At 32.0% G+C, this 16,609-nt stretch overlaps 1 protein-coding gene across 2 annotated transcripts in view; it reads right to left on the reverse strand.

Moving 5' to 3' along the window:
- Positions 1–16,609, reverse strand: part of LOC143068427 (ras guanyl-releasing protein 3-like) — a 102,167-nt gene that overhangs the window by 83,730 nt on the left and 1,828 nt on the right. The gene's annotated exons all lie outside the window — the stretch shown is intronic.

Here is a 16,609-nt window from a genome sequence, read left to right on the forward strand (position 1 = left end):
GTTGATATTTTATTCCATACTCAATAAATTCGTTCACCATCGCTTGCAGATTTCAACAGGTGATGTACATTTCATTGTATTGTATATTTCTCCACCTGATATGCAGCCTTTTCAAAGGGGGATTTTTCTCAATATATAAATCAAATAAATAAAATTTACACATTAAACAACAATTTCAATTAATTTTTTTTTTCTAGATTGCAGAATAAAGACAATTATAGTGAACTGACTTGACATATCAACAATATAAAGATTCTGCCTGAAACAGGGAAAAAGTTCGGCAGAATCTCGCATTTCCCCGTTTCTAAGCCTCATCCTTATATCATTGATATGTCAAGTCAATGCACTATTATTGTCTATATATGTATATGCACAACTCATCATAAAATCATTTATCATTCTCAGAATCTCTTTTACATAAAAATCATAAGAATGGCAAATAATCTTGAAAATTTGGTAAAGAATAGGGAAACTTGGTTGACAAAATTTTAACCAAACAATTGGAAGTGCATTTGGCACATTTAAAACGAAATTTTTTTTCAGTGATAATTCCAATTAGAAAAAGAAATTGTTGGTTGCAAAAAGTTTTGACAGTCCTATCTTAAAGAGGAAATCTAGATCAAATTCAATTCATATACCAGTGACTAAAATATTTATCAAAAACCTATCAATATATTGTCAAGCTCTAAAACGCTAAATTAATGTATCTTTAACCTTAAGAAAAAGTTATTCCACAAAGATAATTTAATCTAAATCACACCATGCTTACAGAAGTATAAACATTTATTTCTAAATAAGGATACTAAATTGACCACATCAGGTTAGAATGATAGATAATCAATGTGTTATCAACATTAATGCTGCTATAAATAGAACAGTTTATTCCAGATATAGTCACATAGAATAATGTATTTGCTTAATGGAAATTGCACATGGTAAAATTCTCAAGTTTTCATATCATATATCATGCTACCTGACTTTTGTCACAATAAAAAGTTACAGATCAGGACTATTTCCATGCATATTTATCGTTGAACTTTCTATTTTCATGGAATTTGCAAAAAAGGTTGATATACAAAATTGTATTACATGTAATGACAAAAAGAGACCAAAACGATTTATCGAATATAGAATATCATATCTATCAAATCCAAATATAAGATATAAAATAGTTTATACTCATGATAAAATACATATTCTAACATGACGTCCTTCAAACGCTTTGAGTACACACCCGTGGTAAAATATGAATATATTGTTTGGGCTGTTCGGATCATACCCCCACGTCAAATGCTTTTTTATGAATGAGTAACCCGAGGTCAGAGAACGTTGCCATCAGAATGTAAGCATTTTACGGGAAAATACACGCTTGTGAAACCGAAAATCATCACAACAAGGAAACGTAAACCAATGATGCTAAAATATGTTATAAGCCATTTTTTAATATACATTTAAGACGTATAAGTAAATTATCATTTAAATTCATCCAAAACTATCCAAATACGTTACTGTAAATCGTTTAAGCATGTAACTAATTCAATTTACTCAGTTCTTTTACGCCAATTTAATAGTGCGTTTATTTATGGGAACAGCAAATATTTGCCTCAACCTAGAGCGCTTCGATCCATATTTGTCCTATTAGAATCGAAATAATTCATTGAATATATCTAGATTTTACCACGGGTTGTCCCTTTATGCCGATATTTTACCCCTTGCTATCACTCAGGGTAAAATATTTGTCATAAAGGGCCAACCCGTGGTAAAATTACGATGTATTCAAGCCCCCATGAATTATTTCTTAATTTATGTAAATAGTGAGCTAGACCCAATGCCAGTTGCTAACCAATTGACTATGCAATCTTGAACAATATTATTCTTAATTTACACCATCCTCTCATATATTAGTTATCTTGGTGCAATCCAGGGGGTATGGAACTTTATGTTTTAAATTTATAGTATACACCTAAAGGTACAGACTCTACTGTAGTCTACAGTATCCTTAGACTGATTTTTACTGGACCATGCAAATATGGCCACCACTTTAAATTGTTTATAAATCTATGATGAATTCATTTAGATCCATGTTGATATGTTTCTAATCAAAACACTTTAAACTTTATCATTTAATCAAACTTTAAATAGTAATTTCAAACAATGATAAGAAAACTTTTAAAATGGACCTTAACACTAATCAAAACTTTTAAACCAAAACTGAAAATTATTTTGTGGATTACAATTCCCCATTCATAATATTGAACTCTCCCTTTCAGTGGAAATTCATACACTATCCAGTGGTGTTTGGGCAGTTCAGAGAAAACCCCCCTTGAAAAAAAATAAGCACTATTAAAGTCCATGTTCTGTTTGAATTATGACTGTTTAAGTTGATTTTTAACCCCCCTTGGCCTAAAATTATATAATTTTTCTAGCTTGTAACTGTCCTTAATCGATTTTGCCTTGTTATGTTTGGCAGTATTTCTTATAAGTTTTATGCAATAACCCCCCCCCCCCCTTCTTTTTCAAATCCTGGATCTGCCCCTTGCAATGATTAATCTATTGAAACTAGTTTTCATTTTTGTAGGAATATCTATTATCCCTGACATTCTCAAAAACAAAAATTACCTGTAGGAACATCAATTCTGAAGATTTTACCAAATTTCATTTTTTAACACCTTCTGTCATGTCTGTAGGGATCAAACAGGGATCAAACAGGGACAGATACAGCCATTTTTAAAAGGGGAGTTCCTAACCCGGGATAAAAAGGATTAAAGGGGGGTTCCAACTATATTCCTCATTCAAATGCATTGATCGTCAATTAAAACTAAAGGCTCTAAAGAGCCTGTGTCTCTCACCTTGGTCTATGTGAATATTAAACAAAGGAAGCAGATGGATTCATGACAAAATTGTGTTTTGGTGATGTGTTTGTACATCTTTACTAAACAGTCTTGCTGCTTACAATTATCTCAATCTATAATGAACTTGGCCCAGCAGTTTCAGTGGAAAATGTTAATAAAAATTTACAAATTTTATGAAAATTGTTAAAAATTGACTATAAAGGACAATAACTCCTTAGGGGTTCAATTGACCATTTCGGTCATGTTGACTTATTTGTAAATCTTACTTTGCTGAACATTATTGCTGTTTACAGTTTATCTCTATCTATAATAATATTCAAGATAATAACCAAAAACAGCAAAATTTCCTTAAAATTACTGATTCAGGGGCAGCAACCCAACAATGGGTTGTCCGATTCATCTAAAAATTTCAGGGCAGATAGATCTTGACCTTATAAACAATTCCCCCCCCCCCCCCCCCCATGTCAGATTTGCTCTGAAGCTTTGGTTTTTGAGTTATAAGCCAAAAACTGCATTTTACCCCTATGTTCTATTTTTAGCCGTGGCGGCCATATTGATTTGATGGCGGGGTCACCGGACACATTTTTTAAACAAGATACCCCAAAGATGATTGAGGTCAAGTTTGGATTAATTTGGCCCAGTAGTTTCAGAGAAGATTTTTGTAAAAGATAACAGATTAACAAACAATGGTTAAAAATTGACCATAAAGGGCAATAACTCCTAAAGGGGTCAACTGACCATTTCGGTCACGTTGACTTATTTGTAAATCTTACTTTGCTGAACATTATTGCAGTTTACAGTTTATCTCTATCTATAATAATATTCAAGATAATAACCAAAAACAGCAAAATTTCCTTAAAATTACCAATTCAGGGGCAGCAACCCAACAACAGGTTGTCCGATTCATCTGAAAATTTCTAATCAGATAGAACTTGACCTGATAAACAATTTTACCAGGTGTCAGATTTGCTCTAAATGCTTTGGTTTTTGAGTTATAAGCCAAAAACTGCATTTTACTATTTTTAGCCATGGCAGCCATCTTGGTTAATTGGCAGGTTCACCAGACGCATTTTTAAACTAGATACCCCAATGATGATTGTGGCAAAGTTTGGTTTAATTTGGCCAAGTAGTTTCAGAGGAGAAGATTTTTGTAAAAGTTAACGACGACAGAAGACGACGGACGACGACGGACGACAACGGATGCAAAGTGATGGGAAAAGCTCACTTGGCCCTTCTGGCCAGGTGAGCTAAAAAAGGGGTTCCTGGGTTCTGGATCCGCCACTGCCAAAGATTTGAATTTATAAAGTATAAATAGATAGGTTTAGATTGACACCATCAGTGCAAGAGTTACTCCCTTTTGTTGGAGGTCTAGGTGTATAAACCTTTATTAACCAGTCAACTTCCTATTGTTGTATTGATCACTTGAAATTAGAAGAAAGGTTTTTCTAATCAATTTTATACATCCTTTAGGCTTGCTTTATTCATCACTACGATCAGAACATGTCTTTTATCAGACTTGCATGTATCAAATTTTTAGCTCACCTGGCCTCATCTGGCGTCGGCGTCGTTAACTTTTACAAAAATCTTCTCCTCTGAAACTACTTGGCCAAATTTAACCAAACTTGGCCACAATCATCATTGGGGTATCTAGTTTAAAAAATGTGTGGCGTGACCCCGCCAACCAACCAAGATGGCTGCCATGGCTAAAAATAGAACATAGGGGTAAAATGCAGTTTTTGGCTTATAACTCAAAAACCAAAGCATTTAGAGCAAATCTGACATGGGGTAAAATTGTTAATCAGGTCAAGATCTCTCTGCCCTGAAATTTTCAGATGAATGGGACAACCGGTTGTTGGGTTGCTGCCCCTGAATTGGTCATTTTAAGGAAACTTTGCTGTTTTTGGTTATTATCTTGAATATTATTACAGATAGAGATAAACTGTAAACAGCAATAATGTTCAGCAAGGTAAGATTTACAAGTAAGTCAACATGACCGAAATGGTCAGTTGACCCTTTAGGAGTTATTGCACTTTATAGTCAATTTTTAACCATTTTTCGTAAATCTTAGTAATCTATTACAAAAATCTTCTCCTCTGAAACTACTGGGCCAAATTAATCCAAACTTAGCCACAATCATCTTTGGGGTATTTAGTTTAAAAAATGTGTGGTGTGACCGGTGTCATATGGTATTTTGAACCCCATGGTAAATTGACCCCGGGGTCAAAATACCGCTATGGTAAATTGAACCCCCCCATGGTAAATTGAACCCCCCCTGTATGGAAAATTGAACCCCCATGGTAAATTGAACCCCCCTGTTTTTTTCATCCTAGATGAATATTAGAACATTTTACATTATTCTAAAGCTTATCATAGATTAAAAAATCATTCATACAAGAAGGGGAGGTACATTTTCCATGCTTAATTAAAAGAAATATCTTTGCTTGGTATAAGTGCTCTGAAGTCTTTACCAACAAAATGTCATTCAAAATACTTATTGACACATTATAACTAGACCATATGTAGCTTGAATGCTTTAATTATTTGTAATTATAACATATGTATATATATATATATATATATAAGGGTAGTTTTGTTTTTCCATGGTAAAAAAAGGGGGAGGGGGTCAAAATACCATGGCAAAGTAAAATTTTAAAAATATCTTTTCCAGCAAGTTAAAAACATACAAACTACTTATTGGTGAATTCTAACTACATAAAAGAGTTAGAATTGCCAGATTTTTGGAAATTAAAGGCCTAGAGTAGGGGGTTCAGTATACCACAGGGGGGTCAAAATACCTTGTCAAAGTAAAATTTTTAAAATATCTTTTCCAGCAAGTTAAATACATACAAACTACTTATTTGTGTATTCTAACTACATAAAAGAGTTTGAATTGCCAGAATTTCTGAAATTAATGGCCTAGAGTAGGGGGTTCAATATACTGCAGGGGGGTCAAAATACCATGGCAAAGTAAAATTTTCAAAATAACTTTTCCAGCAAGTTTAATACATACAAACTGCTTATTTGTGTATTCTAACTATATAAAAAAGTTGGAATTGCCAGAATTTTTTAAAATTAAAGGTCTAGAGTAAGGGGTTCAATATACCGCAGGGGGGGTCAAAATACCATGGCAAAGTAAAATTTTCAAAATATCTTTTCCATCAAGTTTAATACATACAAACTACTTGTTGGTGTATATTAACTACATATAAGAGTTAAAATTGCCAGAATTTTTTGAATTGTCAATAGAGTAAGGGGTTCAATATATCGCAGGGGGTCAAAATACCATGGCAAAGTAAAATTTTAAAATTATCTTTTCCAGCAAGTTAAATACATACAAACTACTTATTGGTGTATTCTTACTACAGAAAAGAGTTCGAATTGCCAGAATTTCTGAAATTAAAGGCCTAGAGTAGGGGGTTCAATATACCGCAGGGGGGTCAAAATACCATGGCAAAGTAAAATTTTCAAAATAACTTTTCCAGCAAGTTAAAAACATACAAACTACTTATTGGTGAATTCTAACTACATAAAAGAGTTAGAATTGCCAGATTTTTGGAAATTAAAGGCCTAGAGTAGGGGGTACAATATACTGCAGGGGGGTCAAAATACCATGGCAAAGTAAAATTTTCAAAATATCTTTTCCAGCAAGTTAAATACATACAAACTACTTATTTCTGTATTCTAACTACATAAAAGAGTTTGAATTGCCAGAATTTCTGAAATTAAAGGCCTAGAGTAGGGGGTTCAATATACCGCAGGGGGGTCAAAATACCATGGCAAAGTAAAATTTTCAAAATAACTTTTCCAGCAAGTTAAAAACATACAAACTACTTATTGGTGAATTCTAACTACATAAAAAAGTTTGAATTGCCAGAATTTTTTAAAATTAAAGGTCTGGAGTAGGGGGTTCAATATACCTCAGGGGGGGGGGTCAAAATACCATGGCAAAGTAAAATTTTCAAAATAACTTTTCCAGCAAGTTTAATACATATAAACTGCTTATTTGTGTATTCTAACTATATAAAAAAGTTAGAATAGCCAGAATTTTTTAAAATTAAAGGTCTAGAGTAAGGGGTTCAATATACCACAGGGGGGTCAAAATACCATGGCAAAGTAAAATTTTCAAAATATCTTTTCCATCAAATTAAATACATACAAACTACTTGTTGGTTTATATTAACTACATATAAGAGTTAAAATTGCCAGAATTTTTTGAATTGTCTAGAGTAAGGGGTTCAATATATCGCAGGGGGTCAAAATACCATGGCAAAGTAAAATTTTAAAATTATCTTTTCCAGCAAGTTAAATACATACAAACTACTTATTGGTGTATTCTAACTACATAAAAGAGTAAGAATTGCCAGATTTTGGGAAATTAAAGGTCTAGAGTAGGGGGTTCAATATACCGCAGGGGGGTCAAAATACCATGGCAAAGTTAAATTTTCAAAATATCTTTTCCAGCAAGTTAAATACATACAAACTACTTATTGGTGAATTCTAACTACATAAAAGAGTTCGAATTGCCAGAATTTCTGAAATTAATATACTGGAAAAGATATTTTGAAAATTTTACTTAGCCATGGTATTTTGACCCCCCTGCGGTATATTGAACCCCCTACTATAGACCTTGAATTTCAAAAATTCAAGCTATTCTAACTCCTTAACATAGCTACAATACTCCAGTAAGTAGTTTGTATGTATTTAATATACTGAAAAAGATATTTTGAAAATTTTACTTATCCATGGTATTTTGACCCCCTGCGGTATATTGAACCCCCTACTATAGACCTTGAATTTCAAAAATTGAAGCCATTCTAACTCCTTAACATAGTTATATTACTTCAATAAGTAGTTTGTATGAATTTAATATACATGTACTGGAAAAGATATTTTGAAAATTTTACTTAGCCATGATATTTTGACCCCCCCTGCGGTATATTGAACCCCCCTACTATAGACTTTGAATTTCAAAAATTCAAGCTATTCTAACTCCATAACATAGTTATAATACTTCAATAAGTAGTTTGTAGATATTTGATATACTGGAAAAGATGTTTTGAAAATTTTACTTAGCCACGGTATTTTGACCCCCATGCGGTATATTGAACCCCCTACTATAGACCTTAAATTTCAAAAATTCAAGCTATTCTAAATCCTTAACATAGTTATATTACTCCAATAAGTAGTTTGTATGTATTTAATATACTGGAAAAGATATTTTGAAAATTTTACTTAGCCATGGTATTTTGACCCCCCTGTGGTATATTGAACCCCCTACTATAGACCTTGAATTTCAAAAATTCAAGCTATTCTAACTCCTTAACATAGTTACAATACTCCAGTAAGTAGTTTGTATGTATTAAATATACTGAAAAAGATATTTTGAAAATTTTACTTATCCATGGTATTTTGACCCCCCTGCGGTATATTGAACCCCCTACTATAGACCTTGAATTTCAAAAATTGAAGCCATTCTAACTCCTTAACATAGTTATATTACTTCAATTAGAAGTTTGTATGTATTTAATATACTGGAAAAGATATTTTGAAAATTTTACTTAGCCATGATATTTTGACCCCCCTGCAGTATATTGAACCCCCTACTATAGACCTTCAATTTCAAAAATTCAAGCTATTCTAACTCCATAACATAGTTATAATACTTCAATAAGTAGTTTGTAGATATTTGATATACTGGAAAAGATGTTTTGAAAATTTTACTTAGCCACGGTATTTTGACCCCCCTGCGGTATATTGAACCCCCTACTATAGACCTTCAATTTCAAAAATTCAAGCTATTCTAAATCCTTAACATAGTTATATTACTCCAATAAGTAGTTTGTATGTATTTAATATACTGGAAAAGATATTTTGAAAATTTTACTTAGCCATGGTATTTTGACCACCCCCCTGCGGTATATTGAACCCCCTACTATAGACCTTGAATTTCAAAAATTCAAGCTATTCTAATTCCTTAACATAGCTACAATACTCCAGTAAGTAGTTTGTATGTATTTAATATACTGAAAAAGATATTTTGAAAATTTTACTTATCCATGGTATTTTGACCCCCTGCGGTATATTGAACCCCCTACTATAGACCTTGAATTTCAAAAATTGAAGCCATTCTAACTCCTTAACATAGTTATATTACTTCAATAAGAAGTTTGTATGTATTTAATATACTGGAAAAGATATTTTGAAAATTTTACTTAGCCATGATATTTTGACCCCCCCTGCAGTATATTGAACCCCCTACTATAGACCTTGAATTTCAAAAATTCAAGCTATTCTAACTCCTTAACATAGTTATAATACTCCAATAAGTAGTTTGTATGTATTAAATATACTGGAAAAGATATTTTGAAAATTTTACTTAGCCATGGTATTTTGACCCCCCTGCGGTATATTGAACCCCCTACTATAGACCTTGAATTTCAAAAATTGAAGCCATTCTAACTCCTTAACATAGTTATATTACTTCAATAAGTAGTTTGTATGTATTTAATATACTGGAAAAGATATTTTGAAAATTTTACTTAGCCATGATATTTTGACCCCCCCTGCGGTATATTGAACCCCCTACTATAGACCTTGAATTTCAAAAATTCAAGCTATTCTAACTCCTTAACATAGTTATAATACTCCAATAAGTAGTTTGTATGTATTTAATATACTGGAAAAGATATTTTGAAAATTTTACTTAGCCATGGTATTTTGACCCCCCTGCGGTATATTGAACCCCCTACTATAAACCTTGAATTTCAAAAATTCAAGCTATTCTAACTCCTTAACATAGTTAAAATACTCCAATAAGAAGTTTGTATGTATTTGATAAACTGGAAAAGATATTTTGAAAATTTTACTTAGCCATGGTATTTTGACCCCCCTGCGGTATATTGAACCCCCTACTATAGACCTTGAATTTAAAAAATTCAAGCTATTCTAACTCCATAACATAGTTATAATACTCCAATAAGTAGTTTGTATATATTTGATATACTGGAAAAGATGTTTTGAAAATTTTACTTAGCCACGGTATTTTGACCCCCCTGCGGTATATTGAACCCCCTACTATAGACCTTAAATTTCAAAAATTCAAGCTATTCTAAATCCTTAACATAGTTATATTACTCCAATAAGTAGTTTGTATGTATTTAATATACTGGAAAAGATATTTTGAAAATTTTACTTAGCCATGGTATTTTGACCCCCCTGCGGTATATTGAACCCCCTACTATAGACCTTGAATTTCAAAAATTCAAGCTATTCTAACTCCTTAACATAGTTACAATACTCCAGTAAGTAGTTTGTATGTATTTAATATACTGAAAAAGATATTTTGAAAATTTTACTTAGCCATGGTATTTTGACCCCCTGCGGTATATTGAACCCCCTACTATAGACCTTGAATTTCAAAAATTGAAGCCATTCTAACTCCTTAACATAGTTATATTACTTCAATTAGTAGTTTGTATGTATTTAATATACTGGAAAAGATATTTTGAAAATTTTACTTAGCCTTGATATTTTGACCCCCCCTGCAGTATATTGAACCTCCTACTATAGACCTTGAATTTCAAAAATTCAAGCTATTCTAACTCCTTAACATAGTTATAATACTCCAAGAAGAAGTTTGTATGTATTTGATATACTGGAAAAGATATTTTGAAAATTTTACTTAGCCATGGTATTTTGACCCCCCTGCGGTATATTGAACCCCCTACTATAGACCTTGAATTTCAAAAATTCAAGCTATTCTAACTCCTTAACATAGTTACAATACTCCAGTAAGTAGTTTGTATGTATTTAATATACTGAAAAAGATATTTTGAAAATTTTACTTAGCTATGGTATTTTGACCCCCCCTGCGGTATATTGAACCCCCAACTATTAGACCTTGAATTTCAAAAATTCAAGCTATTCTAACTCCTTGACATAGTTATAATACTCCAATAAGTAGTTTGTATGTATTTAATATACTGGAAAAGATATTTTGAAAATTTTACTTATCCATGGTATTTTGACCCCCCTGCGGTATATTGAACCCCCTACTATAGACCTTGAATTTCAAAAATTCAAGCTATTCTAACTCTTTAACATATTTATATTACTTCAATAAGTAGTTTGTATGTATTTAATATACTGGAAAAGATATTTTGAAAATTTTACTTAGCCATGATATTTTGACCCCCCTGCAGTATATTGAACCCCCTACTATAGACCTTGAATTTCAAAAATTCAAGCTATTCTAACTCCATAACATAGTTATAATACTTCAATAAGTAGTTTGTAGATATTTGATATACTGGAAAAGATGTTTTGAAAATTTTACTTAGCCACGGTATTTTGACCCCCCTGCGGTATATTGCACCCCCTACTATAGACCTTAAATTTCAAAAATTCAAGCTATTCTAAATCCTTAACATAGTTATATTACTCCAATAAGTAGTTTGTATGTATTTAATATACTGGAAAAGATATTTTGAAAATTTTACTTAGCCATGGTATTTTGACCCCCCTGTGGTATATTGAACCCCCTACTATAGACCTTGAATTTCAAAAATTCAAGCTATTCTAACTCCTTAACATAGCTACAATACTCCAGTAAGTAGTTTGTATGTATTTAATATACTGAAAAAGATATTTTGAAAATTTTACTTAGCCATGGTATTTTGACCCCCCTGCGGTATATTGAACCCCCTACTATAGACCTTGAATTTCAAAAATTGAAGCCATTCTAACTCCTTAACATAGTTATATTACTTCAATAAGAAGTTTGTATGTATTTAATATACTGGAAAAGATATTTTGAAAATTTTACTTAGCCTTGATATTTTGACCCCCCCCCCTGCAGTATATTGAACCTCCTACTATAGACCTTGAATTTCAAAAATTCAAGCTATTCTAACTCCTTAACATAGTTATAATACTCCAATAAGAAGTTTGTATGTATTTGATATACTGGAAAAGATATTTTGAAAATTTTACTTAGCCATGGTATTTTGACCCCCCTGCGGTATATTGAACCCCCTACTATAGACCTTGAATTTCAAAAATTCAAGCTATTCTAACTCCTTAACATAGTTACAATACTCCAGTAAGTAGTTTGTATGTATTTAATATACTGAAAAAGATATTTTGAAAATTTTACTTAGCTATGGTATTTTGACCCCCCCTGCGGTATATTGAACCCCCAACTATTAGACCTTGAATTTCAAAAATTCAAGCTATTCTAACTCTTTGACATAGTTATAATACTCCAATAAGTAGTTTGTATGTATTTAATATACTGGAAAAGATATTTTGAAAATTTTACTTATCCATGGTATTTTGACCCCCCTGCGGTATATTGAACCCCCTACTATAGACCTTGAATTTCAAAAATTCAAGCTATTCTAACTCTTTAACATAGTTAAAATACTCCAATAAGAAGTTTGTATGTATTTGATATACTGGAAAAGATATTTTGAAAATTTTACTTAGCCATGGTATTTTGACCCCCCTGTGGTATATTGAACCCCCTACTATAGACCTTGAATTTCAAAAATTCAAGCTATTCTAACTCCTTAACATAGTTACAATACTCCAGTAAGTAGTTTGTATGTATTTAATATACTGAAAAAGATATTTTGAAAATTTTACTTAGCCATGGTATTTTGACCCCTCTGCAGTATATTGAACCCCCTACTATAGACTTTGAATTTCAAAAATTCAAGCTATTCTAATTCCTTAACATAGTTATAATACTCCAATAAGTAGTTTGTATGTATTTAATATACTGGAAAAGATATTTTGAAAATTTTACTTAGCCATGGTATTTTGAACCCCCTGCGGTATATTGAACCCCCTAGTATTGACCTTGAATTTCAAAAATTCAAGCTATTCTAACTCCTTAACATAGTTATAATACTCCAATAAGTGGTTTGTATGTGTTAAACATGCTGGAAAAGATATTTTGAAAATTTTGCTTAGCCATGGTATTTTGACCCCCCTGCGGTATATTGAACCCCCTACTTCAAACCACAAATTAAAAAAAATGATAGCCAATAAATTGTAAATTAGATTATCTGCAAGAGTATTTATCAAAAACAGGGGGGTTCAATATACCGCAGGGGGGTTCAAAATACCATATGTGAAAAATGACCCCGGGGTCAAAATACCATGCGGTATAATGACCCCGGGGTCATTTTACCACATGGTATTTTGACCCCGGGTTCACTTTTTAGGGGGTTCAAAATACCATATGACACCGGGCCAACCAACCAAGATGGCCGCCATGGCTAAAAATAGAACATAGGGGTGAAATGTAGATTTTGGCTTATAACTCTGAAACCAAAGCATTTAGAGCAAATCTGACATGGAAGTAAAATTGTTCATCAAGTGAAAATCTATCTGACCTGAAACTTTCAAATGAATCGGACAATGGGTTGTTAGGTTGCTGCCCCGAAAATAAGTAATTTGAAGGAAATTTTGCAGATTTTGGTTATTATCTTGAATATTATTATAGAAAAAGATAAAATGTAATCAGCAATAATGTTCAGCAAAGTAAGATCTACAAGTAAGTTAATATGACTAAAATGGTCAGTTGACCCATTAAGGAGTTATTGCCCTTTATAGTCAATTTTGACCAATTTTTCGTAAATTTTTGTAATCTTTTACAAAAATCTTCTCCTCTAAAACTACTGGGCCAAATTAAACCAAACTTGGCCACAATCATCATTGGGGTATATATGGATCTGACACATGTCTGGAGAATACCGATAAAATCATAACGTAGAAACTGCTGTCTCGTGTGTGTATTGATTTTTCTTTCCGCATAGCGCAGATCCGTGAAGTAGTATTTGTTCGTCATTTTCAAATGAAGTTGAATTATTTGATTTATCAATGAAAATTTAGTACATTTTAATTCAAGCTGTACGCTATTAAAATAGAAGAGCTCAAAATTTCAAAAGCTTCTTTCTATTATTAGTTTTCAAACACCAGTACTACATTATCTAGAAGTAGGACACACTTCCTAAAGTAAGATAGTCTGTCTCTTTTTCGGTTAGAGGCTGATGCCGTAAGAAAGTTTATTGCTATAGCAAGCTATAGAGGTAAATTCAGTAAATAAATATACGTCATCAGGGACCGCCTATTTAGGGGAGAGCTTTCTGTATAACACTGAAGTCATATGCTCTTCTGATTGGTAGATAATGTTTGTAATAAATATTTTTTGGCAGATGGATCAAAACTAGAGTTGAAAAAAAATAAAAAATAAATGCTGAATGTACTAATTTTTCTTACTACAGGGTTGAAAAGTAATGGGGGTCAGTATAGGAATTCAGTGCAAATCTACATTGTTTGTAAACAAGGCTATGTGAATGCCCAAAAATGCCGCATGACCCTATGTTTTTATTAGTGCAAAAGATAGGGCTACATTTGTACTTTCATGAATGTTATATGAAAGTTTCCAATTTCTAAAGGTAAATCAGGTATAAATTTAATTCCATACATTGATTAGCATTAAAGTCAATGGGAGATTTTTTACTGAATTTACCCCTATAGGAAAATATGCACTCTTTCACTGTACTTGTCCAAGGCCACACAATAATCCACAAACTCATTTCCTGTAAATTTTAATGTAATGGAAGGATTTTGGAACCATTTGAAGTTGTTTTTTACACAAATTTCTATCTTAGCCATGGCTATTCAGGATGCACTGAGTGTACTGTGAGAGGAAGCATAGGGTATATGTTAAAAATCAGATTTTGTGTGCAGATTGAAAGAAACAATAGAAATGACACTTTAGAGTTATGATATCAATGAAAGGCACAAATATCCTCCCCATTTACATCACATTTTGCACATATTTCTCCTCATAATATATATAAAATCATATGAAAAAATGGATTACCTCCCATTGACATAGTGATTTTTTTTTTAGCTGTGTTCCCCATGTTAAGTTGTAGAACAAGTGGTAAATAAGCACTTTTCTAGTATTTTAACACTCAAATAATCTGACCGCATGAAGATATTCATTTATTTTCACATAACGCATTGCGATTCTTTTTTTAAAAACTATACTAGACAACTTTTCATGATTACATGTCCTTCATCTAGGAAACTAGTGTTGAAATGTTTGTAATTGGATTTTTTTGTTAAATAATTGCTTTTAAATATTCTAAATTGTTACTTAATCTTCCAAATGCAAAGTTTGGTTATATTTAGACTTATTTATTCATATTTGGCACTTTTTTCTACTTCAGCTTTGGCTGTATAGTTTTGAGGAAGAATCCATCCTAATGTTGGGGTAACAGGCATTTCTGCAGAGTGATTGTCAATGACATTTTGTGAACTTTACAAGTAATTAAAACACAGATTTAGTAAAATGAAGCATAATTGTTGTTTTATTTGGTATCAAACTGCTTAAAAAAAGCTTTTAAAAAGTCCTTTTGTGCTCTTTTCAGGGTATTTAATCAAAAACTTCCATATAAGGAAAAATTTAACTAAGAGTACACCAAGTCTTAAGTTTCTAGGTGTACTTGCAATACTGGTCAAAGCAAACACAGAAAACAATTCATATTTATTAAACATAGTATTTTATACCATTCTTTTAAAAACAGTCAATGTGCAACTTTATATACCAAATATACATTGGCCGCAGTATGGGCTGTAGTATAAATTTTGCTCTATCTTTACAAACTCAGCATTTATGAATGTTGTATTGAAACTGGAACTTGAAAATTGGATACATTACATGTTTATTACAAAAAAAGTGGGAAAAGAAGTAAAAAAGTCCCTTATAGGGGTAAATTCAGTAAATAAATATACGTCATCAGGGACCGCCTATTTAGGGGAGAGCTTTCTGTATAACACTGAAGTCATATGCTCTTCTGATTGGTAGATAATGTTTGTAATAAATATTTTTTGGCAGATGGATCAAAACTAGAGTTGAAAAAAAATAAAAAATAAATGCTGAATGTACTAATTTTTCTTACTACAGGGTTGAAAAGTAATGGGGGTCAGTATAGGAATTCAGTGCGAATCTACATTGTTTGTAAACAAGGCCATGTGAATGCCCAAAAATGCCGCATGACCCTATGTTTTTATTAGTGCAAAAGATAGGGCTACATTTGTACTTTCATGAATGTTATATGAAAGTTTCCAATTTCTAAAGGTAAATCAGGTATAAATTTAATTCCATACATAGATTAGCATTAAAGTCAATGGGAGATTTTTTACTGAATTTACCCCTATAGTAAACTTTCCAAAAAGACAACTCAGTTTTAGAAACTAGGTCCAAGTTAAAGACAATGAAAGACAACTCACACAAGTTTGAAACACATTGGACAAAAGTTAAAAATCTGGTCATACTCGTTGAAGGATGCTTTAAACACTTTTGGACAAATCAGACCACTCTAACTGACATCTAAAGAAAATCTGACATAACCAAGTAAATAAATCTTTTATCATGTTTATTTAACTTTTCCATTTCTGAATCATAGCTTGGTTTGACAATGTCTTCTTTTTCTGGTACTTTCTAGTTTACTCCACACTGACTGCGACTTGGTCATACTCAAAATGTTTGTTTGTTTTCACAATACTTCTTTTACTATTATATATCTATTACCAAATTAGATCAATGCATAATATAAGTCTATGATTGTTTGTTGTGAGTCAAGGCTTTGTGTTGAGGGCCATAATTTGACCTATAATTGTTTACTTTTTAGACATTGTGACTTGGATTGAGAGTTGTCTCATTGGCACTAATCTAG

The sequence above is a fragment of the Mytilus galloprovincialis genome, chromosome 3, assembly GCF_965363235.1.
Source record: "Mytilus galloprovincialis chromosome 3, xbMytGall1.hap1.1, whole genome shotgun sequence".
Classification (NCBI taxonomy): domain Eukaryota; kingdom Metazoa; phylum Mollusca; class Bivalvia; order Mytilida; family Mytilidae; genus Mytilus; species Mytilus galloprovincialis.